General features: G+C 43.4%; 1 long non-coding RNA gene across 1 annotated transcript; it reads left to right on the top strand.

The window, feature by feature from the left end:
• Positions 1–2,320: 2,320 nt before the first annotated feature.
• Positions 2,321–4,672, top strand: LOC116305726 (uncharacterized). Its single transcript, XR_016118715.1, has 2 exons — positions 2,321–2,385; positions 3,321–4,672. It is a non-coding gene; the product is annotated as an uncharacterized LOC116305726 (long non-coding RNA).
• The last annotated feature ends 20,375 nt before the right edge of the window (positions 4,673–25,047 follow it).

Below are 25,047 nucleotides of genomic sequence, written 5' to 3'. Positions count from 1 at the left end.
TACTGCACATAATAATAATAATAATAATAATAATAATAATAATATTAATATTATTAATAATAATAATATTAATATTAATATTAATAATAATAATAATGGGATTAACAGTGGATTCCACAGAGTGGCTCTTCTTCCACTTAGAAGTTGATTTTTGCGGAGGGAGGAAAGCCGGTCAAGCCTGGAGACCCGAAAAACCCTCGAAGCACAGGAGAGGACCAACAAACAACTCAACTCACATACAACACCGAGCTGGTCGGGACTCGAACCCGGGTAGCATTGGTAAGAGGCGAGAGCTCTCACTGCTACGCCACCCATGCTTGCCACTTGGACGAAAATCGTACGGAAATTCGACGGGTACTACAATAAACTTCTCAACCTTATGGAATTCGTGGGCTTTCCTCACTAGTAAACAACTAGTTTCACGGATCTAATCTCCAACCGCCTGGAGATGACACCGCTAATCTACTTAAAGAAAAAGAATATTTGTGTAAACAGCCATATGTCATTCAAACTTAAATTGTAACATAATGGATAATAATAGATCAATTATAGAAAGCGTTTCAGTATTTTGCCACAATTACTGGAAAAATTTTGATAGGTGATAGGTGATGAATAAATAATATTTCAATATTATGAATATATTTTGAATAGTTATTTACCCACGCAATTTCGTATATATATTATTTTAATGTGCATAATTTTTTTTAGTACCTCCAATGAATAGACAAAAAATTGTAAATATAAGGTATACAATACTATCTGCAAAATAAACGAAACTTGTGACCTTGAAACCTTGAAAACCCCATTTTTATCTGCTTTATTAGTACAAAGAAAGGGTAAAAAAGGAACAATATTTAGCCATCAAAATAGAACATAAAAATATAGATAAATGCAGAAAAACCAAAAAAAATTAATCCTGGAGTAGGTTTTAACTCGTTACATTTGGCAAACGAGGTTCCATTTATCGAGGGCCGAATTATAAAGTAAGAGAACTGATGACCTGAAGGGAAATAAAAATAGCTTGAGTTCGCTGCGAGAGCCGGGTCGAAGTTTGCCAAGTGTAAATAATGCATGATGAAAGTCCATGAGATATCAAGTTAGGTTTTGATTTATCGTGAGCTTCAAGTTACAAACTGTTCGAGTTATAGGGACTATACTGTACTTATTTTACTGCCGTGATTATCGTATTTCTTACAGTAATGTCTTTCAAAATAAAAAGGTGACTGATTCCATTTTCTAGTGGTATTTTGTATGTTTTAGCCGTATGTCACTCGTATGTTGTCGTATGTCACTCGTATGTTGTCGTATGGCACTCGTATGTCACTCGTATGTAGTCGTATGTAGTCGTGTGTACTCGTATGTGGTCGTATGTCACTCGTATGTTACTCGTATGTACTCGTGTGTACTTTTAGTCAAGATCGTTTACCGTATACGTAAATGTTTTTTTCTGGAAAGACATTGGATTACCTAATCCGGTCGGAAAGTAAAACGTCTGTCAACAAATCCTCTTCAGATAAAAATGTTACCACACCTTTTGCGTTGCTAATCACCCAAAAGTATTTTAAAAACGCAACTTTCAAAATGAACCTGTGTCCTAAAATTCGGCTTGCGGCTTGCAGTGCAGTATATGCGAATGATTTTTATTTGTTTTGCATTATTTGGGGAAAAGAAAACGCGAGGTTAAAGTTTTGTGCTATAAACGGTGTTGTCTGAAAGCAGTGTCTATTTTTCGTCTGATGTTAGATACACAGATCTGAATAATACAGTAGAATACTAGCTTTCGTTAATCTTATCATTTTCCATGACCTGCCAACCTCAGAATGTGTAAGAACAACGACAAGTACATCTAACGTAAATAACGCAAATCAATCCTAAAAATAGACAATGCTTCTGTTGAAGTAGATTATGAAATCGAAGGAAAGAAAGGCAACTAGTAATCTAAAGCATTACATTTATTGATAAAATTGAGTTCTAATTTTGGAATTAGGTGTTGTTTTTCAATCAAAATGTAAACACTTTGATCAAAACGTTTTTGTTCGTCGGAATTAATGAGATGTCTTATCAAAGCACGATTTACGATATCACATCAACCACCTGTCAATTGTCACTAAGAAAAGAAAGAAATATCCATAATGCCATAATTAATATTCATCAAACCTGCCAGCGATCTGACAAACAATTAAAAATACATATATATACATATATTATATACATATATATATATATCACAAGCAGTGATGCACATTGGTTCGCTCCATTCTCATTTATAATTAATGAATAACTTGGTCTAGTATTGTCAGTTTGCCATACTTTAAATTCAGTCAAGTAAAGCAGCTGAGACTAAGCTAGGGCTAAAATGATAGGTGGAGCAAGAGAGGTATTAAGGTAAGTTATCGTAAAAGTACAAAAAAGAAATAAGCCTTAAATCACTGAAGTTACCAAGGAAGAATTATTTTATGCAAGCCACTTCCGATCTCTTTTGCGATTAGTTCTTTTTAATGTTAGAATGCTCGTCTGTAACAAAACAAAGGTTGGTAACAAATAAAGATTCACAAGTCATAATGCCTTTTTCTACCAACCTTTTTTTTTTAATTAGTTACTATGGAAAAAATAACCGCATTCGGCAATAATGAATTTTAAGATTGATGTCTTATGTGAATAAGAAAATTAATTTACAATAGCAATAGTCCGGCGGAGTCAATCGTCGGCGTCGCCCTAAAGTAAAGAGGCGGTTTGGTAATGAAGTCACTTGGGGTTAACTAAAATAAACATGCCTATGAAATAATATTGGAAAGACATATTTTTGTGGCAACTGCATGAGCAGCGGGGAAGCAAAAAACAAAACTTTGGTAATACACGGCCATTTAAAACTAGGATAACAAAAATTCTTTAGTATAAAAGGGAAATAAAAAATGAGAAGAGGAGAGCTGAAGGATTGAAAAATAAATAAAAGACTTAAAAACATATTTTTGTAAGCTTTCAAGTTGGCCAAAAATGGAATGACATTGTTTTTACCAATTCGAACCAAAGCAAAACTAATGTTATGTAATATGCATGTGGACCAATATGTGGTTTTGTAACAGGTAATTAAATATCTGTTAGTGCCAAAGGAAATGGATGAATTCCAGCCACGGATTAAGCCGGATTTAATTTTTAGTACTGAAATATTTGCTGATCAGTATTCATATTTGAATGTAAAGAATTTTCTATCTAAAACATACTCTGCTCTCTAAAGTTAATTTAATATTATATACGTTGTATCCTCAGCTAGTTACAAAGTCTGATAGCTATAATTAATAGCTTTCTATTTTCTATTTAAGTTTTACCTGAGAATGTGAAAAATGTGAATCAACACTTCAGGCGTGATATAAAGGACGAGCACAAAATGGACAACATTTCATCGACCTTATCTTGGATATTGGTCTTCATCATGGGCATAGAATTCGTCGTCTCTTTAATTCTGAATATCATACTTTTGAGACTAATCATTGTGGTTCTCGGCGGCAGACTTCGTCATCCTAAGCTCAGACATTTCTTAGTAAGTTTACTGTTTGTCAATTTCTCATTAACTGTTGTTGCTCTTCTTATATGGATCTATGTCCTTGCTTATGATATTGTGGAGATCAGCTCGTCAATAACGTATAAATTCAGTGCCATATTCTACTACACATTCGATCTTTTCTATGGAGTTTTGGTTGTTCTCCATATAGTCGTTTTAATGACAGAAAGACTCTATGCAATTGGTTGGCCAATTCAACACCGAATCGCTGCTGATTTACCTGATTATTTGACTTGCGCTGTCGTATGGTTCCTGGCTGTTTTGTTTTCCTTGGTAGCTATTGTAGTTTATCTATATCAGAACTTTAAAGGACTTGCATTGGTGGTAGCTGTTATTTGCTTTCCATTTCCTTTATTGATAGTGTTGGGCATTTTTGTTGCCATACTAACAAAGAAAATGAAATCGCTTTCTTCTGAAATAAGGAACAAGGAATTCAGACTTGCAACGATGGTCGCCTTAATAGCATTGTGTTTTACAGTTTTTTGTGTTCCGCTTCATGTAATAAATGCAGTTTATCACACCTGCACTGCTTGCAATATTCCTTACTTTCAGACAATAATGTCATTAAGATGTCTACAGTATTCATTTACTATCGTCATTGATGTCATTTTTTTGTTTTGTATCGGTGAATTTCGGTCGCGAGTTGCTTGGTGTTTCTTCAAATGTTGCTCTATCAATGAACATTCTGAGAATGATCTATTTCACATGGATATACCAGATGTGCCATTTTCAAACCAATCAAGCTCCCAGTGTACTCTGACCAGAGCATCTCATAATGGAACCATCGCCCAAGAGCAAGTCGAGCTTAGCTTTACAAATGATGAAAAGTGAAATTAAAAATTCGTTGGACTAAGCAAGCATATTCAGAATAAAAAACATGTGAATGATAAGTTTGAAAGCTGGTTCAGATAGTGGCAGGAAAATGAACATTAGTATATACCTACGCCGGAACCTGCAACGATGGCGTGTACTCATTATTTATATATTGGTTCGCTATTGAGATCTAACTTATATGGCTCATAACATATCTTTTGTTATGATGAAACTTTAAGTTCTAAAATTAAATCGCTTCACGCTAAAATAAATCATAAATATTTGATTTTGCTTACTAAACTGAGCGTACAGTATGTTGCCTATTATCGTGAAGGCACTATCGTGCAAAAAATTATAATTTGACATGAATAATTAATGAGCATTTAGACCTATCAGGTCCTTCAAATCCATCACGTGCATGGATCTTTATACCAAGTAAAAACTCAACATTCTTAAAGTGCAAATGAACCCTTTGACAATACATTCAGTACTGGTTCTGTATGAAGCAAATACTGGTTGATTGGTGAAATATTTATTGATTTGAGAGATGCATCTCTAAGTTATGAAGGTTTATACTTCCAATATGTTAATGATGATGACGTCAGGTAAGATATTTGAGTGTTTTAGTCGTAACTAGTAATACTAAATGCTGGCCATTTTAAAACTAAAAAATTTAAATAGCTTTCATGTAAACCATGAGTAAAATAATGATGCTTTTTAAATACTGTATCTATGAACCAGTTCGATTTTGTATATTTAATTAAGCCTTAATAGACATCACACTCATTTGCATATTGGAAGTATAAGCCTTCATAACTTAGAAACTCATCACTCAAATCAAGAAATATTTTACCATTCAACTATTTACTTCATGTAGAATCAGTACTGAAAGTATTGTCGAAGGGTTCAATTGCACTTTAGAGCCCGGAGAGGGATTTGATTTCGGCATGAATGAAAACACAATGAATAATCATGCTAATTAATTGTGGGAAGCACTGGTGGCGTGCGCTGCTAATGCGCCGCCTCTCACCAATGCGGCCCGAGTTCGAGTCCTGCCGATCTCGATGTCGTATGTGAGTAGAGTTGTTTGTTGGTTCTCTCCTGTGCTTCGAGGGTTTTTCTCCGGGTCCTCCGGTTTTCCTCCCTCCTCAAAAATCAACTTCTAAATTCTAATTCGATCTCTGGGCTTTCACTTAATTTGGAGCCTTGCTCTGTTGTGATTGTTCCACGCTGTGATACGACAGCGAAAAGGTTCGTAGATTTTTAAAAAAAATTATTCATTATTCAGGGTTCTTATTTGTGATATGCTTTTGTACTCGTTTGGCCCTTTACTGGTAAAGAGCCAAAAGAGTACAAGAGCATGTCACAAAAAAGTATGAGGACCCTCTAATAGCTAAGTAGTGTATAACACATTAGAAATATGTAACTTTAGATTTCAACTAAGAGGTCACGTGATCAAATCCGCCATTGTGGCTGTCATTCTACAGGATTTTAGCTATGCGAATGTAAAAAAAGATGGCGGATTCGGGTAGTTTTTTTAGTGATAAAAGGTAAGTTAGCGCACTAAATAACGATAAAAATTCCTTATTCTCGCAAGAAATATATGTTAGTAGATATTTAAAGTAGATTTTTGCTATTAACTCGCCAGAAAAAATATGGTATTTTTGCGGTGCGATGCAAAGACCTAACCAAGTGTTTAGTCTTGTTTTGCTGCGGGCTTCATGAAGCCAAAATATACAATATTTTTCATCTTCCTGGCGAATGAATAGCAAACATCTACTTAAAATCAAGAAAAAAGAGGTAAAGTACCTTTAAAATAAAGAGCTATGCTAAAAATGCATAGACCAACAGACAAAACAGGTGTCCAAAGACTATACTTGGAGTACTTAATTATGTGAGCAAGTTCATTTCCAACATGTCAGAATTGACAGCACCTCTAAGACAACTACTGCTAAAGGAAACAGTTTGGCACTGGGATGAGAAGCAACAAAAAAGCTTCCAAGCAATCAAGAGAATATTGTCAGCAGCCCCAGTACTGGCATATTATAATCCGGCTGAAAAACGCACATTACAGGTGGATGCAAGTTCAACAGGATTGGAAGCAGTTCTAATACAAAATGATCGCCCTGTAGCATATGCTTCAAAAGCACTTACACCAACGCAGCAATCTTACTCTCAACTAGAGAAAGAACTTAGCGCGTTGTTTTTGGTCGCGCCAAATTTGATGAGTATATCGTTGGTCGTGACGTCAAGGTAGAGACATATCACAAACTATTAGAGTCAATCACAAAGAAGCCCTTAGATGCAAGTAGTATAGGGAATGGGGGATTCCAGCGCAATCTCAACACGGGGTAAGACCCGCGTCAAAAATCCATCTACGGACGACCCCCACTCCAAGTGTGGTTGAGGGCAACAGCGCACTTAAATATGTTAGTCTATATATGGAGTGCGAAGAATGTAAGAGAACTTTTAAGAAAGAAGCGGATTTGAAAAAGCATTTGAAAATGAAGACGAAGTGTATGAGCAGTTATGATTGTGGATGTGGTAAGAAGTTTGAGACTAAGGTTAAATTGTTTTGGCATTGTCAGGACTGTGAGTACGACTACGACGACCTAAAAAGTGCTTGGTATTAGGTATAAAATATTTCCTATTATATAGATGGAATCCCAAAGCAACTTCAGCACGGTGTCAATACCCGGTAACGGTGAGATTGACGTTAGACAGTTTTGGCGTCAGTCAGAAAGGAAGGTTAAAAGGACTCTCCGAAAAGGTATAGAAGAATTAGGAGCCCTGAAAGCGAGCATAATGGTAGAAGTAAGTTTGTCAAAAGACGAGGTAATGACGACAGCAATGTTGCGATCAAAGTCGTTAGTGATATTAGAATCCACGAATCTGGATAGGTCACTCAGTGAAGCCTTAGAAGCAATAATGGAGTCGCTGTCTAACTACACGAAAGAAGGATCGGGTTGGACAGTAGAGGAGGTTGAAGGAATAGAGATAAGTATGGCCAGGTACGTACCCATACGAGGGGGGAGTTACGTACCGCTACCAACGTGGGTAGAAAGGAAGAAGGCTATTGTAAACGTGAAGAATGAAGACAATCGATGCTTTATGTGGGCAATCAGGTCTGCACTGTATCCAGCAGAGAAGGATCCCTGTAGGACAAGTAAGTATCCCACAGACGATTTAGAGTGGGATGGTGTGGAATTTCCCATGCAGTTGATAGACATCCCCATATTTGAGGAAATAAACGATCTAGCAATTAACGTTTACGGAGTCAGAGAGCAGACGATAGTACCGTTAGTTCTGTCAAAAAGTAAAGGAGAGCGCGTACATTTATTCTACCACGGCGGACACTACTCATGGGTTAAACACATTAGCAGACTATTCTACAGACATACTAAGCACAAAGGCAAAAAGTACTTCTGCGACTGCTGCTTGCTGTCATTTACATCCTTAAATGCCCTAAAGAAACACGATGAGATCTGCCGCGGAGTCGAAGAAGTGGCGCAACGGATCCAGATGCCCACCAACAAAGAGCTTTCATACGCAAACCATCAAAAGCAGATGCAAGTGCCTTACGTGATATATGCAGACTTCGAAGCGTTGATAACTAAGGAAGAGCAGAAACGTGGTGCCACGAATAAGGTAGGATTACACGAGATCTGCTCCTTTGGTTACATAGTAGTCAGATCAGACGGTAAAGCAAACCCTCCTGTGATTTACCGAGGTAAGAACGCAGCTAATGAGTTTCTAGAAGCATTGCGAGAAGAGGAGGGGGAGATAAGAGAACAATTAAGACGTCCAAAGAAGATGGAATTTACCAAAGAGAACCAGGAGGCTTTTAACAAGGCAAAAAAATGCCACATTTGCCAACATACGCTTCTTCAGTTTGGAAGACGAGCCAAGAAAGCGTGGGATGAAGATGGAAAGTATCTAGGAGAAGCTCATTTTAAATGCGGGAAGTATGCTAAGAAAGGTGAGAAGCCGGGAAAGCCCTCCACGCACTGCATTCACTGCCACAAAGCATTTGTTGAGGATTTCTATGTGGATAAGGTTAGGGATCACTGCCACATCACGGGTAAATACAGAGGAGCGGCTCATTGGAAATGCAATATAAACTTCAAAGTAAATCCAGACATGGAGATTCCGGTGTTCTTTCACAACCTCCGCGGTTACGACTCCCATTTGCTACTACAAGGAACAGACGGCTCCGACGTCAAATGCATACCCAACAACAAAGAGCGCTACATGTCCGTAACTGTGGGTAAGCTAAAGTTCTTAGATTCGCAGCAGTTTATGGCGGACTCCTTAGCAAACCTCGTAAAGTATAACACCAACTTTCCCATTTCCAGTCAATATGGCGCGGAAAGGAAAGGAGTCTACCCATATGAATACATGGATTCCTGGGATCGATTCAAAGAGTCCCTACCACCCAAAGATCGCTTCTACAGCACCCTAAACGAGTCCGGTATAAAGGATGAGGAGTACCAGCATGCGTTAGACGCGTGGGAAAAGTACTCCTGTGAGAACATGGGGGACTACCACGACATCTACCTAAGGTCTGACGTAGTGCTGCTTGCAGATGTTTTCCAAAGCTTCAGAAAGATGGCTATAGAATATTACGGATTGGATCCCGCTAATTTCTACGCGGCTCCTGGGCTCAGCTGGAGTGCTTTGTTAAAGAAGACAAATGCGCAGTTGGATCTCCTAACGGAATACGACATGTACCGCTTTATGGAAGACGGTATCCGCGGCGGCGTATGCGGGCCCAGCCGACGTTACGCCCGCGCAAACAACCCCTTAGTAGAGCACGACCCAGAGAAACCAACCACATACATTTACTACCTGGATGCGAATAACCTTTATGGTTGGGCAATGTCACAGTACCTACCTGTGAGAGACTTCGAATGGGATCCAGTGAAGCCGATAGACTTCTACATGCAGGTAGGAAAGGAGGAAGACAAGGGTTACGTTTTAGAAGTGGATCTGGAGTACCCAGAGCGCCTGCACGACGAACACAATGAGTTCCCCTTAGCACCAGAAGCGATAGAGATACCATTTAAGCAGCTAAGTCCGCTGCAAAAGCAAATGTGCCCTGGTTACAAACCGTACAGGAAACTAACTATGAACCTGATGGATAAGAAGAAGTATGTGGTACATTACCGCAACCTGCAGTTCTACGTGCGACACGGAATGCGCGTAGAGAAGATCCACAGAGTCCTAAAATTCACGCAGGAACCCTGGATGCGCCCCTACATTGACTTTAACACGCAAAAGCGTACCGCAGCGAAAAATGACTTCGAGAAAAACCTCTTCAAACTGATGAACAACAGCGTGTTCGGAAAGACAATGGAGAACATCCGCAAGCGCGTAAGCGTAAAAATAGTCAGCACCAAAGAGGAAGCAGAAGCATACGTGTCACAGCCAGGCTTCGTTAGATACGTAGAAATGCTGAACTTCTACGTGATTCACATGAAAAGGGCAAACCTCTTACTAAACAAGCCCGTTTACACAGGCTTTACGGTGCTGGATCTATCGAAGCTGCTTATGTACGAGTTCTACTACGATAAGCTTAAGCCAAAGTACGGAGACCGCTGTCGCCTCCTGTACACAGACACCGACTCCCTAATTCTAGAAGTGCAAACGGAAGACGTTTACAAAGACTGCCTCCCCGACATAGACGAGTACGACACCAGCGGTTACCCGAAGGAGCACTTCCTTTACTCTGCGAAGAATAAGAAGGTAATTAGGGAAGATGAAAGACGAAATGTTAGGAAAACCCATAGTAGAGTACGTGGGCCTGAAACCAAAGATGTACAGCGTGCTAAAGCTGGACGGTGTAGAAAAGAAAGCCAAAGGCGTAAAAACGTACGTGGTTAAGAAGGACATTACGCACGAGTCCTACCTCAACGTATTACGAACACGCAAGGAACAGCGGCATAAGATGAACAGCCTGCGCAGCTATGGTCATCAGATACATAACGTCACGCAGGAGAAGGTGTCACTGTCTGCATTTGACGGTAAGCGATGGATGTGTGATGACGGAGTGCATACGATAGCATTCGGACATCACACGATAAGCAGTTCTTCTTTGACGAACCCACGCGTGGGACCATCATGAAGATAATACAAGATGGGCTGACCCTTCTTAGCTATTACGCTTCGGATCTGGTAAGTTTCCAAAGACCAATTAGGATCCGTAGCTCTTTTGGATCCTCCTTCTAATTCACCCGGTCCGTAGAGATATCGGACTGTGACATTACCTAATTTTTTTTCATGGGGGACGACCGCCCTCGAACTTCTGACGTAGGACTTGTGCTCCACGTGTTTCTTTTTTATGGCATCCTTGGGTTTCATTCCCGTAGCCCTGGCCGCCTCGTTGTTCAAAGCCGCGACGACCTGGGGGAGCCGCTGTGTCCATTCCCTGTTGCGTTTGGAGGGATCTTCCAGCTCTTTCCGATACTGGTATCCAAAGAGACGCTCAGCCAGGGTCTTATTAAATCTTTCAACAATGCTCTGACCCCTGTGGTACTCTGCTTCGGCTCTCCTAATCTTAGTGCTGTGGTCTTTCAGGGTCTTAGTAACCACGCCCATGAACTCTGTCCCCGCATCCACTTGCAGCAGCTTAGGCCATTTCAAAACGCGCTTATAAATCCTACCTAGGGCTTCTGCGACTTCTCCAGAATCCTTGCTGGTTATGGGTTCAGCGTCTTTGTATCTGCTTGCGATATCAACTACGGTCAAAGCGTACCTATAGGTCTTTTTTCTCACCTTATCGTGCGGCAAGAAAAGCAAGTCCGCCTGAGGAACTTCATTAGGGGTATTTACGGTAAAGCTGGGCCTGGGAATGTACTTAGGCACGGGAAGATAAACCTGCCAGAGGGTTTGTTTTCTTAGCCAGTTCTTAGCCGTTTCATCTGATACCCTGGCCGCGGTCGCGAGTTTCTTGATAGCCGACGCTCCTTTCCAATAGCCTTCAGGCCCATAGTAAATCCTTTTAAGTTTGTCCTCTACGCGGCCCATTATATGAATTCCAAAACAAGATTGATCTTACGTCCGTTAAAATCCACCGTCTTTCCGTCCACTTTGATGGTGATGTTTATGCTTTCTACCAAATGAGACAAATCATATTCCAAAGAAATGGGGGTGTATTCTACCAGGTCAAATGGATTACCTTTGGGCAGAAACTTGGACATAAGAGAAGACTTTTCTCCATTGTCGTAACTATGGACCAAGTCGCAATAGACTTCATAAGAGGATGCGACTTTCCATTTCACAGGTATGGCTGTGTCGGTAATTGTTTTGCCCGAGGCACATAATAAAGATCCCAATGGGTCAGACTTTCCAAAAGTTACTGAATAGTTTGGCATATTATGTTTGAAGGTCATTTCGTGCGGCAATCCCGTGGTGAGAGTATAACCGTGTTTTGCTAATTCCTTAGCAAGGGTGATTGGCGTGTAATGTCCATCGGGCAGCAATACGCCTTGATAATTGCCGCCGCCTTTATGCTCAGTGATCAAGGCATTGACTAAATTATACCAAGAATTGTACAAAGAGCAACTAACCAACCGAACCCTTTCCGCGCGGATGGGGGGATTCAGATAAGTAGTAAAGTCATTCTTATCGCTTTCCAAAAAGACGATCATATATTTCAGGAAACACAGTTCCCTTCGTTAGAGCAGATACGCCAAAGCCACGCCTCCCGCCAGCCCTGCGACTCCTACGAAGACCAACTCATTGTCTTTTTGTTTCTTAGAAGGCTGATAGTAATTCTTAAACTGAGGCCTTTTTAACCCCGTTAATGCCGCGGGGTGTGCTTGCGCATAGAGCTTAAAGGCGTAGTCTGTATTTTCGAAGTTCTTATCCGCCTGCATTTTGTCTTGGTAATTCTTATCCAACCAATCCCTGTAAGCTTGTCTTTTTTCATTCCAAGCTGCCACGTCTCGCTGATATTTCTCCAGCGCTAAATCATGCCTTTTCCTTTCGGCGGCCAAATCTCCGCTGCGATCACCTCTAACTAATCTATCCAAATACTGACCACCATAATTAGCTCCAGTGAATGCTAAAGCTGCAATAACTCCACCTGCGACCACGCTAGCCATATATATTACACCGTAGGCAGGTACTTTTCCTTCCGTAGGTAATCCTTTACCATGATAGCCCCACCCACGGCAGCGGTCATTTTAGCAAAATTAGCAAAGCTCTTGCTTGGGTCTTCAGTAAAGTCTTCTTTGAGCACTTTCTTACCCACCCAACCAATACCCGCAACGATGGAAGTAATAATAGCTGCTTCTTCAACAGTTTTCAATAACGCGGTTAACATTATATTACAGAGCGAGAAGGTTATTATTCCATTTCAGGGATCTTACTTTTTCTAACAGCCGGTTCCACGGGTGCGTGCACGGGTGCGTGATATGTTGGTGGTTCTACTTTTGGCTTCGTAGCCCGCCATTGTAAGTAAAGGCTGCCTGCTGCTATAGCAACTCCTAACGCGCCAATGACGTACCCAGGATTAATGAAGGATTCCTCTTCTTTTTCCTCCACCTTTTCTTCTTTTTTGGCTTTGTTCTTTTTATTCATCTCCGCGAGCTTCTTACCGGCAGCAACTCTGCCTGGAGATTTAACCTTGGTAATCTTTTGCTCGGGCTGCTCTACCTTCGACTCTGGTTCACTCATTTATATCTAAGGACTTGAAGGACTTGATAAGTACTTGACTAAGTACTTAAGGACGACTTGGAAATAACCTGGGCGCGACCTGACCAAGTACTTAAGGACGACTTGACTAAGTACTTGAGGCGACTTGATCAGGTACCTCAGCAAGTGCTGCCTGGAAGACCTTTTCGACTTCTCTGTCCTTCTTGAAGTCCTTCCAAGACACCAGTACCTCCTTCAAGTCGACATGCTGAGCTACGTGAAGTGCCGCAGAGGCGACTGCCATTAACTTACCGCACTTCAAAGACAACCACCCGCAGGTTATCGTAAGTTCTTGGGCGATGACATAGTCCTCGCTTATGTCCTTCCGCAGTTGCTCCACGTCGTCTATGGGCAGCGCAAGTCCGAGAAGCTTGGTGGGCAGCTTAATGGCTGAGTCTGCTACGGCGTCCGTGGTCTTACTTGCAAGGGCGGCCTCGTACCTCTTATGGAACTTCTTAACTTCCTCTTCTGACAACTTATTAACTTGCTCATGGGTAAGTTCCTTGCCTATCATTTCTTTACACTTCCCCGAAGACACAAGGATGTTAAGTTGTTCCTTAAGGTTACTTTCGTCTAACTGCGCGGGGACTTCATCTAAGAGCTGCTCAATGTCCATATACATTAGGAATCATAGATTCCAACCTCGTACGGAAACCTCAAAGAGAAGATCATTTTGGAATGTTGGTGCGTTTTTAGGTGCCGCATGTATTCGTGTAACTGTTCCTTGCTTATCTCGCCGCCGTAGTCGCTTAAGATGGTTTCCAGGTCAGACTTACTGGGCGTATAAAATACTACGAGAGAGCCTATGTTTTCCCTGAAGGGTTTAGAGACACTGGTAAGCTGCTGGGAAAGCAACCAAAGGCTGATATTGTCATGCCTACCGCTGAAGGCGAGTTTAACGAGCTCGGAAGTGCGTCTTTTTACGTCGTCCCCACAGGCAATGTCATCCAATATGAGGAGCGTCTGCGTATCTTTAGGGAATTGCTTATGCCAGAACTTCAAATGGCTGGATAACTCGTTAGGGTCTAAGATATCTACAAAGAAGTCGTCATCGTTCACTCCTATACCCGTCCAGGTGCGGTTATTCACGTAGGTGGGGCATAATAGCACGATATAGTCAAAGCGGTATCTAAAGGGTCCTAATAGCTGCTCCACTACGAATTGGGTCTTTCCGCAGCCGGTGGGTCCTACTATCAGAGCATTGCAGGGAATATGGTTCGGATCCATTATATATACGATGGACCCAGTGGACGCAGTAAGAAGGATTGCCACCGACGCAAACGATAAAAGAGACACCATAGAAATGCAAAGGGAGGAGATCGATCGGTTAAAAGAGCGCGTGCAGGAATTGTACGATGAAATGTGCGGTCTGAAGCGCGCGGAAAGGTTTGGCGCGCTTTTGACGATGGCCGGTTGGGCGAAAGATTCCGTTAAGGACTTCATGCGGTATCCCTTATAAGGGTTAATAAATTCTTATTATATAATGAAGTGTAAGGATTGCGACAGGGAGTTCAGTAGCAAACAGGCTTTGCAATATCACCAAAAAAAGAAGGTATGTTTTAAAGAGGTGGATAACGTCACCACCTGTGGCACTTGCAGCCGGCAGTTTAGCAGCAAACAGGCGCTGCGATATCACGTGGAAGGAAGGGTGTGTTTGAAGTCTAAGGAAAGACGCTGTGCTGATTGCAATCGGCTCTTTAGCACGCCCCAAATGTTGCAATACCACCAAGAAAATAGGGTGTGTTTAAAGGATGTGTGTGCGCGCTGCGATGAAGGTCTCACGGACGCATGGCATCAACATAGATGTCGTGGTAATTATGATTTGGACGTCGTATGCGAGGAGCATGGTGATATCGCAGCGAGATGTTGCCCAGCGGAAACCATAAGGAAGTTAACTCTTCGTAAGAAAGAAATAGACCAACGCTTTACGGAGTTCGACCGCGCCGAAGGTACGCGCTGGGAGAACGCAGAGTATTGGAGTGCGCCCTGTGACGCGTGTGGCGGCTTAAGGAAAGGAGATGATCATATCTGGCAGTGCTTGTGCCCGCAGCATTGTCCCCGCGGTTTTAAGGAGTACTTGGATCGCTTTGATGATTGGCATGCTCAAAACATGGAGGTAAGGAAAGCCCGTAAGTAAAGTAGGGTTTGCGCAAAGAGTCTCAAAATGCACTCTTATATTTATTAATATTCTTTGATTGTTTATTAAGAATAAAAGAAGAAACATTAATAAATATAAGAACCCCTTTTGGAGAAGGTATGCAGAACTCAATAAGAAAAGAAGAAACATTAATAAATATAAGGACCCCTCTTAAAGGTATATGCTAGCCTACGCAGCCGCCTTCTTAGGAGGATTCCTAATCGCCCTTTCAATATATGGACTGTATTACTTGCGAACTACCTGCCGACTGCATTACCCCTCGTAAGCCGCGTAAAAAATACACCTGCCTTCATTGCGACAGGGTATTCTCCGAAGGATCCTTTGTGGGGCATTGGTGCTCCGCGGATCCTAAAGCGCAGCGGACTTTAGCAGACGCGCTTAACTACAAAGAGGAGATGGAGTGACTCTTCTTTCAATGTCAAACTTCCATCGGCCATTTACCTTACCATAGCTGCGTAAGTGGGTGAATTCCTCGCCCTGAATTACGTACCGCACGCAATCCGGCGCCCAAAGGGAATATTCCTTGCCTTCTAAGTCTTTGAGGACTAACCGTAAACGGTCGATGTCTTCGAAGACGACGTAATTTTTTATTTCGTATGCTTTACCGTGGGCAAGATCACGCCAGTGAGCCAAGTTGAGCTTCATTATACCTATGGAATATCTTTAGGTGTGTTTTCAAAGTGGCGTAGGATTTAAACCGCTTTACACAGCCCCTACAGGGAATACGAATGCCATCCGCGTAATCCATCAAGGCACGGCAGATAATGTCGTAATCGTTGCTAACCATCGTTAGGTAACCATTTACGTCAAGCTGCGAGATTTTCTTAGATTGCTTCGCGGATAAGACGCCGTTTCCTTTTGGGGTTTTCAACTCAATACACAACCCGCGGTATTTCTTATGCGCATTTAGGATTAAGAGGTCGGGTTGACCGGCTTGGTAGCCTTTTCGCCAGCAGGTTATTCGTTTGCTGTCTGAATCTTGAAGCTCGCCAAGACCCGGCGCTATGATGAAATCGGGGTAAAACCTACGTATGTAGTCGACGACCTTCGCGTGTAGGTCGGCTTCGTTTTCGATCTTAAATACTAACTTGTTTGGACCGTCAAACCGCCTTTCTATCGCATATTTACCTGTTTTCCTTAGCGCGGGTAGGACTTCTTCGAAGACCCAATCACGAAACTCCACAGCTTTGGGTAGTTTGGAGCTAAATATCAGTTCATACAAGCCAGGTTCGGATATAAACACGGCATTTGGTTGCGTAGTAAAGGAGCGGTGATTCGCAGCCCCTTGTAGATCAGCCCATTTTTTCTGGTATTTCTCAGATACGTGTGCTCTAATTGCATCTCTAGGGCGCTCATAGCCCAACGCCAAAGCCACCTCCTTTGCTTTGAAGTACAAAGTTTCGCCTTGCACTATGCATTGCAGTTTGGTGTCGTTGTTTTCAAATACGCGAAGCATTGTATATTTGAGAAATATTTTAACATTAATAGGCAACGCTCTTTAGCTGATTCATTTCTACGCTCAGTTGCGCGTCAGACACGACGAAGACGTAGCAGTTTATTTTATCACCGTCGCCCGCGGAGGCATTCTTGGTGCGTTTGATCTCCAATGTTATGCCATCCTGCGTATTTACTAGACGTAGGCCCTGGCCATGTAGGTCTTCGTCGTTAATGGTGCGCATGTCAATCCATAACGCGTACTTATCCTTAAAGAATTCCTCGGGGCTAATTTGGTCGCCAAACTTGCGCATGGCCTCTCTGTACACGTCTGCGGGCTTTATCCCCTGGGAGTAAACCTTGTTTGGAACGCCGTTTATGTTGACCCCGACGTTAGTAATGTTGGGGTTGTGGAACGCTTCGGAGTCGCGCTTACCGGCTTCGTAGGGTTTGGCAAACACCAACATCAACCCCGTGAGACTTCTTCGGGGGAGGTTAATGCTTTGGTTGATAACCTCATCCGTCTTATCCAAGAAGCTAAATGTCTTATACATCACTACGTGGTCGTAAAGGAATGCCTTGCCGGAGCTGTATTCCATGCCAGCGCTACGGGCCAGCTCTTCGCTGTACACGGTCTCATACTGCAGCTCTAAGTTGGTAATAGAGTATGGGGTTGTTGTGGTAAGTGCAGTGCTTAGCCCACCAATGATGTTATTAGCATCTGCTAAAGTTACTTCAAACTGCAGTTCGGCAAGCTGTCTTGGGTAATACACACCGTGATTCGTGATTACTTCAAAGTCCAGTGGTATGACATACTTACTACCATAGGCTGTCTTTATTCGCTTTGCGTCTGCTACTGCGGTTTCTCCGCTGCCGTCAGTAGGTTGCGTTTTCGTAGGTGTGCGGACCTTACGTAGAATGACACTACCAATTCCCTGCTCTATCCTTTGCGCGCGGTCAAATGCTGTTAACCATAGATCCTTATAGGTGGTATACAGATCGTACCTATTCAAATCTAATAGCGATTCCCCGGCGAACTTTACGCGCATCTTAGAAACAATGTTGCGGCCCACGTTGTTAACGATAATCCTTTCATCTGTGGGGCTTGACTGCACCGCTAAGTCAAACCTTAAAGCCAAGGTACCAGGAACCAATACTAGGTTATCCGTTAGGCGGGGCACGCCTACGTACAGGGTTTCCCCTGGCTTAGCGCTAGAAGGTGTGAATGTGACCCGGTGAAAGGTGCGTTCTGCTTTCAGCCCGCCAACCTGCTTAGGTAATACGTTGGGATTTAACTTTGAGCTTATCATATATAATGGAAGTAGAAGGAACAGACCCCGACTTCGATCCCACCACTGAGGAAGGTCAGGCTGACATTAACGACGGTGATGAAGAACCGCTGCTTCCCACCCAACAAGTCGACGATTCCCTAAGGGATAGGATTGCAAAGGTCCTAAGACATCCCAAAGCACGCGAGTACACGTTTCCGCGTGAGCACATAGAGCTTCAAAACATGGGCGAGCCGGAAGCAGCCGCGCGGGAAACCGTAGAGTGGGCAAAGCAAGAGCTAGAGCTGCGCTACGACAACTTCGATGCTGACGACGTAAAGCTCACGGAAAAGGGAAACAAAGTCCTCATAAGCGTCCAAGACTTAAGATTTCCCGACAAAGACCGCTGGACAAAACCGCAAAACCTCTTTGATGAGGAGGGCAACGTTAGGGGTGACGTCTTGAGATTAAGAGGCTTTCAGCGTGCTACTAGAAGCCTGTTAGAAAGGCTGCACAACTTAACCGAAAGGACCAACGCGGAAAAACGTGCCGCGGATCTGCAAAGGGAGTTAAGAGAAAAAGATATAGAATATGCAAAGCAAGGTCAGCTACTTGCCGATGCTGAAAAGAAGTCCGCCCATCAAGATGAAAGAATAAAAGAAATAGGAAATCAGGTGGATCAGGCCCTGCGCGAATTAGACAAAGCACGGGAGGACTTAGGAGAAGCCCAAAGCTCTGGCGCCTCAGTGGAAGCACTGCGGGAAACGTTGGAAGAAAGGGAGGAGGAATACATGAAGCAAAACCAGCGGCTTGCCGACGCACATAGAAGGGAGGTCGAATTTAAAAATCAAGAAATAAGTGAGCTGGTAGACCAAAGAACCCAAATTCGACGCGAAAGAAATCAAACTCAAAGGGCTCTTAACCTCGCCCTGCAGGAGTTGGATCTAATTAAAGACGATACCGATAACCTACAAACCACCATAGCCGGCTCTTTAGTGGAACGGCGACGGTTAATGGCTGAAATCAATACTAAGGAGGAACAAATCCGGCAAAGAGATCAGGCCATCGAAGACCTGGAGGGGCAAATAGAGCGGCAGCAGGAAATAATCAATGACCAGGCTCGTCCCGAAGAGGAAAGGGAAGCAGCTCAAAAGGAAGTAGAAACCCTTCAGGAAAGAGTCGCGGAATTACAAGCGCAAAAGGACAACCTGGAAAAAGAGCTGGGGCTTACCACCAAGGAAAAGGTAAAAAGAGCCCTTTTGAAGTATGGTATTCCGCTGGCATTTGCGGTTGCTATTAGCACCGTAGTAGGAGTCATCCTATCCACGCTTAAGGCTACGGGCGCGGGCGTAAAGAAATTAGGCAATGGGCTGACGGACTTGGGAAAAAAGATGGCAGCCGGTCTTCCTGGGCTGCTGGGTTCGGTTGTTTCCTTGGCACTTAGGGCCGGCGGCGAACTGTTGAAGTTCGTGGGGAATAACATTTGGATCCTCGTAGTAGCTATTGGGGTGGTACTCCTGAAGAAGATTCAGGGTTAATCTTATCCGGGTACGTTACTGGTGGCTTATCGTCGTCGGGCGCCCGAGGCATCCTCGACTGGGGATAAGTAAAGATGGTATTCGCGCCGCCTTGATAATGCGGAACTAGCGGCAGCACACTCATGGTGCTAATGGGCTTATGATTCCAAGTAGCATCCGTTGGAGGATTTCTCGCCGGGGCGGCATTTATCCGAAGGTAGGCAACGTCGTTGGGAAGAACCTGAAGCTTCGCATATTGGCAATTGGCTATCATGTGAAAAGTTACCGGCGTTAAGTCTTCTCCGCTTCTTGGAGGGGGTTCCGACGAGAAATGGGCTGGGTTCCTGTCGTTATCTTTTTTTCTGTAGGGTAGTAATGGGCGGTCATTCTCATCAACGATCCTAAACCCGACATTACACGAATACCCCGTCGAAATGCTAATGGTACACATGATCAATCCCAGGCCCCCAACCTTCACCCACAGCCCGGTGTCATGCCAATGCTGTTCTAAGTAGTCCTTCTCCTCCAAAAAACGTAGAAACCAATCTTCCTTCGCGTGTGGGTTCATATATCTAAAGGCTCACCACCGTAAGGGTGCTAATGGTGGCGTGATTATAAACCGTATCTCTCTGATTTTCTATACTATTTATGCAAACGCTCCCGGTGTCATCTACGCGCATTTGCAGCTTTACCTTCCCGTGGCAATCAGCGACCATGTGGAAAGTCCAAACCGATAGATTTTCGGCGCTGCCGGGGTTGGGCTCTACGGAGAAATGCGTAGGCTCCCTGTTGTTTGTCTTATTTCTCATAGGCTGCAGTACGCCATTCTCATCCAGGAACCTAAAGCCGACGTTGGCATGGCTGCTCGTGCCAATGCAAATACTACAAAGGATTAACTTCTTTCCTGAGTAGTTCAAATTCACGGACATGCCCGTGACATCAACCCAAGACGCCTGGGTGTATTTTTTCTCGCCTGCGTAAGTCGTATAGACACAATCTACTCCAGCTACGTAGGGGTTGTTCATCGCCATATATAATAGCTCAGACCAACACCCGCGGCGGCTAAGCCGGCTTTTAGTAAGTTATGGTCATATTCCTCAGGTATCGCAGGCAGGACCTTCTTTTTGGGCTTCTTCTTTACGTTCTTTGGTGCGGGCTTTTCTACGTGCTCCTTCTTAGGCTTCTCCACGAAATGGGGGATGCTTCTAAGAGTGTCAGAGTTCACGTCGTTCACCCCAAACTTCATGTCCTTGGTAGCTCGCTGCAGCTTATTGTTGTAACCCACGACGGAATTGGCGTTGATAACCAAATTACTTGGCATCAACCAACAACCAGGCGACAAAGCGTAATCCAGTCGCACTTTAGACTGCTGCACTGCAAGTTGATATCTCTGCACCGACTTAGAGATCTCATTCTCGATAACAGCGCTTTCGAAGAGGACAAGGAATACTTGTTGCGTTTCCTGTGACGCACCGGAGGCATCTACGATGGGGCTGCGAGTGCTAACCTGGGACCCTAGAATGCAGTAAACAAAGGCTTCGATGCTTCGATTAATCCTTGCTAGGTTTTTCAGTCCAATGCCCTTTGCGGCAAAGAAAGGCGCCCAAGGATACTTTTCTTTGCTTTCTATGTAGTAAATTAAATTACCCTTCGTTCCGCTGCCTCCTAAGTCCGAGAATTCGTAGGAGCTGGGATACCCCATGCCCGGCGTTTCTATGCTGGCACCAACATACGAAGCATAGGTGTAAGTCTCTCCTAAACCATGGGCGGTACCCTCTTTGTTACGAAAATCGGGGTTGGTAAGCTTAAACTCATTCCTTAATCGCTCCCATGCGACTTTATCATATTTGTTATCCTTCGGGTTAAAGATAGTGTCACTAGGAAGCGGCGCTCCTAACTCAAACAATATCCTACGAATAGTAAAAGCAACATGAAATCGCAGGAAAGGAATATGGAACATATCCGCGGCTATACCGCATCCTTTAGTAGCAGCCCAGACGGCAAAGTTTAACTGCTGCGGCCAATACCGCATGTTGGGACCTGATAACCATTCTCTGGATTCTTTCCCTGAGGTATGTTTCATGGCAGTTTCTCTAAAGATGTCTCTGACCTTTGTCTTGAAAGTCGTAGGACCCACGGGGATTTCTAAGGAGGTAACCATCTTAGCAAAGTCATTCGCTCCACCTTTGTTGTCGTAAAATGGGTAATTCTGGGTTGCCGGCAATAGATTCTCTGGAAAATTAGGTTGCCTTTCTTTATGCTCGGGTTTTGGTTGTAAAATCTTAGGATGCTTTGGCTCCAAGTCCGCATTGCTGTACATCCTAGAGCCGTTATAGTAAATACCATCGGGCCTTCTTTCGAACTTACTAGGGTCTGCATGCGGAAACATCTTCCTAAATGCTCTCCAATTATCATGATGTGGCTGCTCCTGTATATCATTCCCAAAAGCGTCGTACATTAGTATATATAATGGATGTTATACCATCAGCACCTAAGTTGTACCCAGATGTTCCCTATACTACACCTAACGAACTAAACGCCGAAAACTTTCGTCTGAATAAAGCAAATTTAATCTTGGCTTACTTGGAAGGGCAAACAAAACACTACGAAAAAGTCCGAAAAAAAATACGTCAGAGCCCGGAGTACGCTACATAAGATTGCGATAACTTCAGGATCCATATCTGTTGTGTTAACGGGCTCCGGCGTTGCTACTTCGCTTACTGGACCGGGAATAATTGTTGGAGTTCCTTTGGCCGGCGTTGGGGCAGCTTGTGGTATTATTTCTGCTGTTGCTACGGGTATTATGAAACAGTTGTCAAGCAAAATATCCAAGCATGACACGACAATAGCTCTGTCAAGGGCTAAAGTAAATAGGATCACTGACCTTGTCTCAAAGGCTTTGCGTGACAGAAAGATAGACGACGTAGAATTCTCGCTTATTCTGGCCGAAGAAGACAAATACGAGAAATTAAAGTCGGACATAAGGAATAAAAAAACAGTCGTAAAAGATCTTTTCGAGGAATCTCGCAAAAAGATCTACCAAGTAGCGAAAGAAGAAGCTTCAAAGAAAGCTTGCTCAGTAAATATCTGCTTCGAAAAGAGCGTGACGGGATTCTATTTACATATCGAACGTCAGTCTAGAAAATATGCAAATTAAATATAATAATTTTCACATACATAAGCGTCCAGATGTGTCTGGCGTTCGCTCGTGATCGTGGACTTTGGAGCTGGGGAGGCCTAAAGTCCCGAGTTCGAGCCTCGCTGTAGATGCATTTGGACCGGTTGCTGTGAGTGAAAAAAAAGCCTCCCCACACTCACAGCAACCGTGGGGGGAGGGGTGGAAAGTGCGATTCAACCCCGCGATGGGGGGTTTCGCGATTGGAAAAGTCAGGGGGTGTCTCGGGACGCTGTCCGGAGTTCACCCTCTGGTGGAAAGATATATGTGTATGTACTAGAGGGCCTCTGGCGCGGGATGAAATAAGCCCCGTAAGCCCAAAATGCAAAAAACCCCACTGGGGATAGCTTGGTGTTCTGCGCGATGCATTCCCCAGTGGGGTTTCTGGCAACGCCAGTTTTGCATCTTTATTTTCTCGGAATCCATCCTAACAGGGGGTGGTTGGGGTCTATTTTGTAAAATATTTCATAAATTACGTCAGGATAATAAGGAATATCCTTATCCAGCCGACAAAACATCCACTCGGCTTTTGTCATATCAGAAACTTCGGGAATAGACTTACCGGTAATTTCAGACAAAAGGTAAGAGATGTCTTTGTAATATTTTCCTAGCTTTAATTTTTTCAGCGTTTTCCGTAGACTTTGCGGGGTTGGCTCTTCTAAGTGGTCTATGATTTTCTTCCTTACTTCGTTGTTTAAATATACCGGTCGATAACCTTGGATATGACTCATCCAGTCTCTAAAGTATTTTATTCTTTTGTATGGGGTCTTCTTACGACCTCCGTTGGCATAATACTGCTCTCTGGTAGCATTTGGTACGGCATTACGAATATTCTTACCACACTCGTAACACTGTGCTGACGTGTCGTCTTCTATTTGCATTTTCTTACCACAACAAATATACTTATTTGGCTTAGAAGGTACAAACTTGGGTTTCAAGCACTTTACACAGAAATCATAAGCAAACTCTTTACATTCTTCGCACTCCATATATAGACTAACATATTTAAGTGCGCTGTTGCCCTCAACCACACTTGGAAGTGGGGGTCGTCCGTAGATGGATTTTTGACGCGGGTCTTACCCCGTGTTGAGATTGCGCTGGAACCCCCATTCCCTATACTACTGATGCAGCACCACTCCGACTTCAGACGATGCCCGTAAAGTTGCAGCGCTACCCAAACATCACTCTGACCTACAAGCGTGGAGAAGAAATGTAATTTGCTGACACATTGTCAAGAGCGTATTTGAAAGAAACACTAGTAAACACAGAAGTGTTGGAGACCAGTGTACTAGAGCATATCATCTCAGATACCCAGATAGATAGATTTGCTGAAGCAACAGCAAAGGACATAACCCTGTCAATACTTTAAAGTGTAGTTATAGCAGGATGGCCAGAAACTAAAGAACAGACCGACCAACCAAAATCCATGATTATTGGAACATTAGAGATGAGATAACAATCTCACAAAGATTATTTCTTAAAAGAGAGAAGATTATAGTATCTCTAGAGCTGAGAAACGACATGTTACACAAATTGCACAGTAGTAGTATAGGGGATGGGGGTATCAGCGCAGTCGATACACGGTAAATCCCCGCGAGAATTCCTCCCCCGATGATTACCCGTGCGAGAACAGCGCACCCATCCTAAATATAAGGTGAGAAGGATCTAAGTAGTATATATGGAGTGTGAAGAATGTAAGGAGTTTGTTCAAAACATGTGCATTAGGTGTTTTAGTACAGCGCACAAAACCCCATTTTTTCGGCAACCATTTTCGGCAACCTTTTTTTTTTGTGCCCCCGCAGGACTGTGCTGTTTTTGCAACGTCCAAGAGCAGCCCTAGGGAAGGTAGAGGCGAATCACCTCCACCATCCGAATCCCATTGTTTTTTGGTGCAGGGTGTCAATCTGACGGACACCCGTACAGCAGCCCTAGGGAGGAACGGAGGTGACCCCGAAACAGGGTCTCCCTATCTATGCCGCGGCAGCTGCGCCAGGGTGGCTACGTAGCCTGGTATGCGAATGTTCTGCGCTCTGTAGAAGCCTTCCAATACGTCCAAGAGGATGCGTATGGTTCTATCCTTTCCAAGCATGTGTGCGACCATACCTGTGGCTATGTACAAATACATCTATATCTATAGCCAAACCATATGTTTCCTATAGCCAAACCATATGTCTACATATATATGGCTACGCCTAGAGATATGTCCGAAGAGGAAATACAGGAGCTGTTGGAAGATAGAAAGAATGGTATGGGTCTGCAGAAGGCGGCAAAGAAGTATAGCATAGGCATACCCAAGATACGCAGGCTGGAAAAAGAGAAGGGCCTAGAGCTAGCAATAGGCAAACCACCGCAGCTATCCATATAAGACGTACAGAAGCATTTCCAGGAGGTGCAGGAGTCGTTCGCAATGGTGTTGGATGATCTTC

Source organism: Actinia tenebrosa, unplaced genomic scaffold, assembly GCF_029948245.1.
Source record: "Actinia tenebrosa isolate PJP-AT-01 unplaced genomic scaffold, QUT_ActTen_1.0 PGA_scaffold8__29_contigs__length_14323225, whole genome shotgun sequence".
NCBI lineage: Eukaryota > Metazoa > Cnidaria > Anthozoa > Actiniaria > Actiniidae > Actinia > Actinia tenebrosa.
This window is presented reverse-complemented; position numbering and strand designations above follow the sequence as displayed.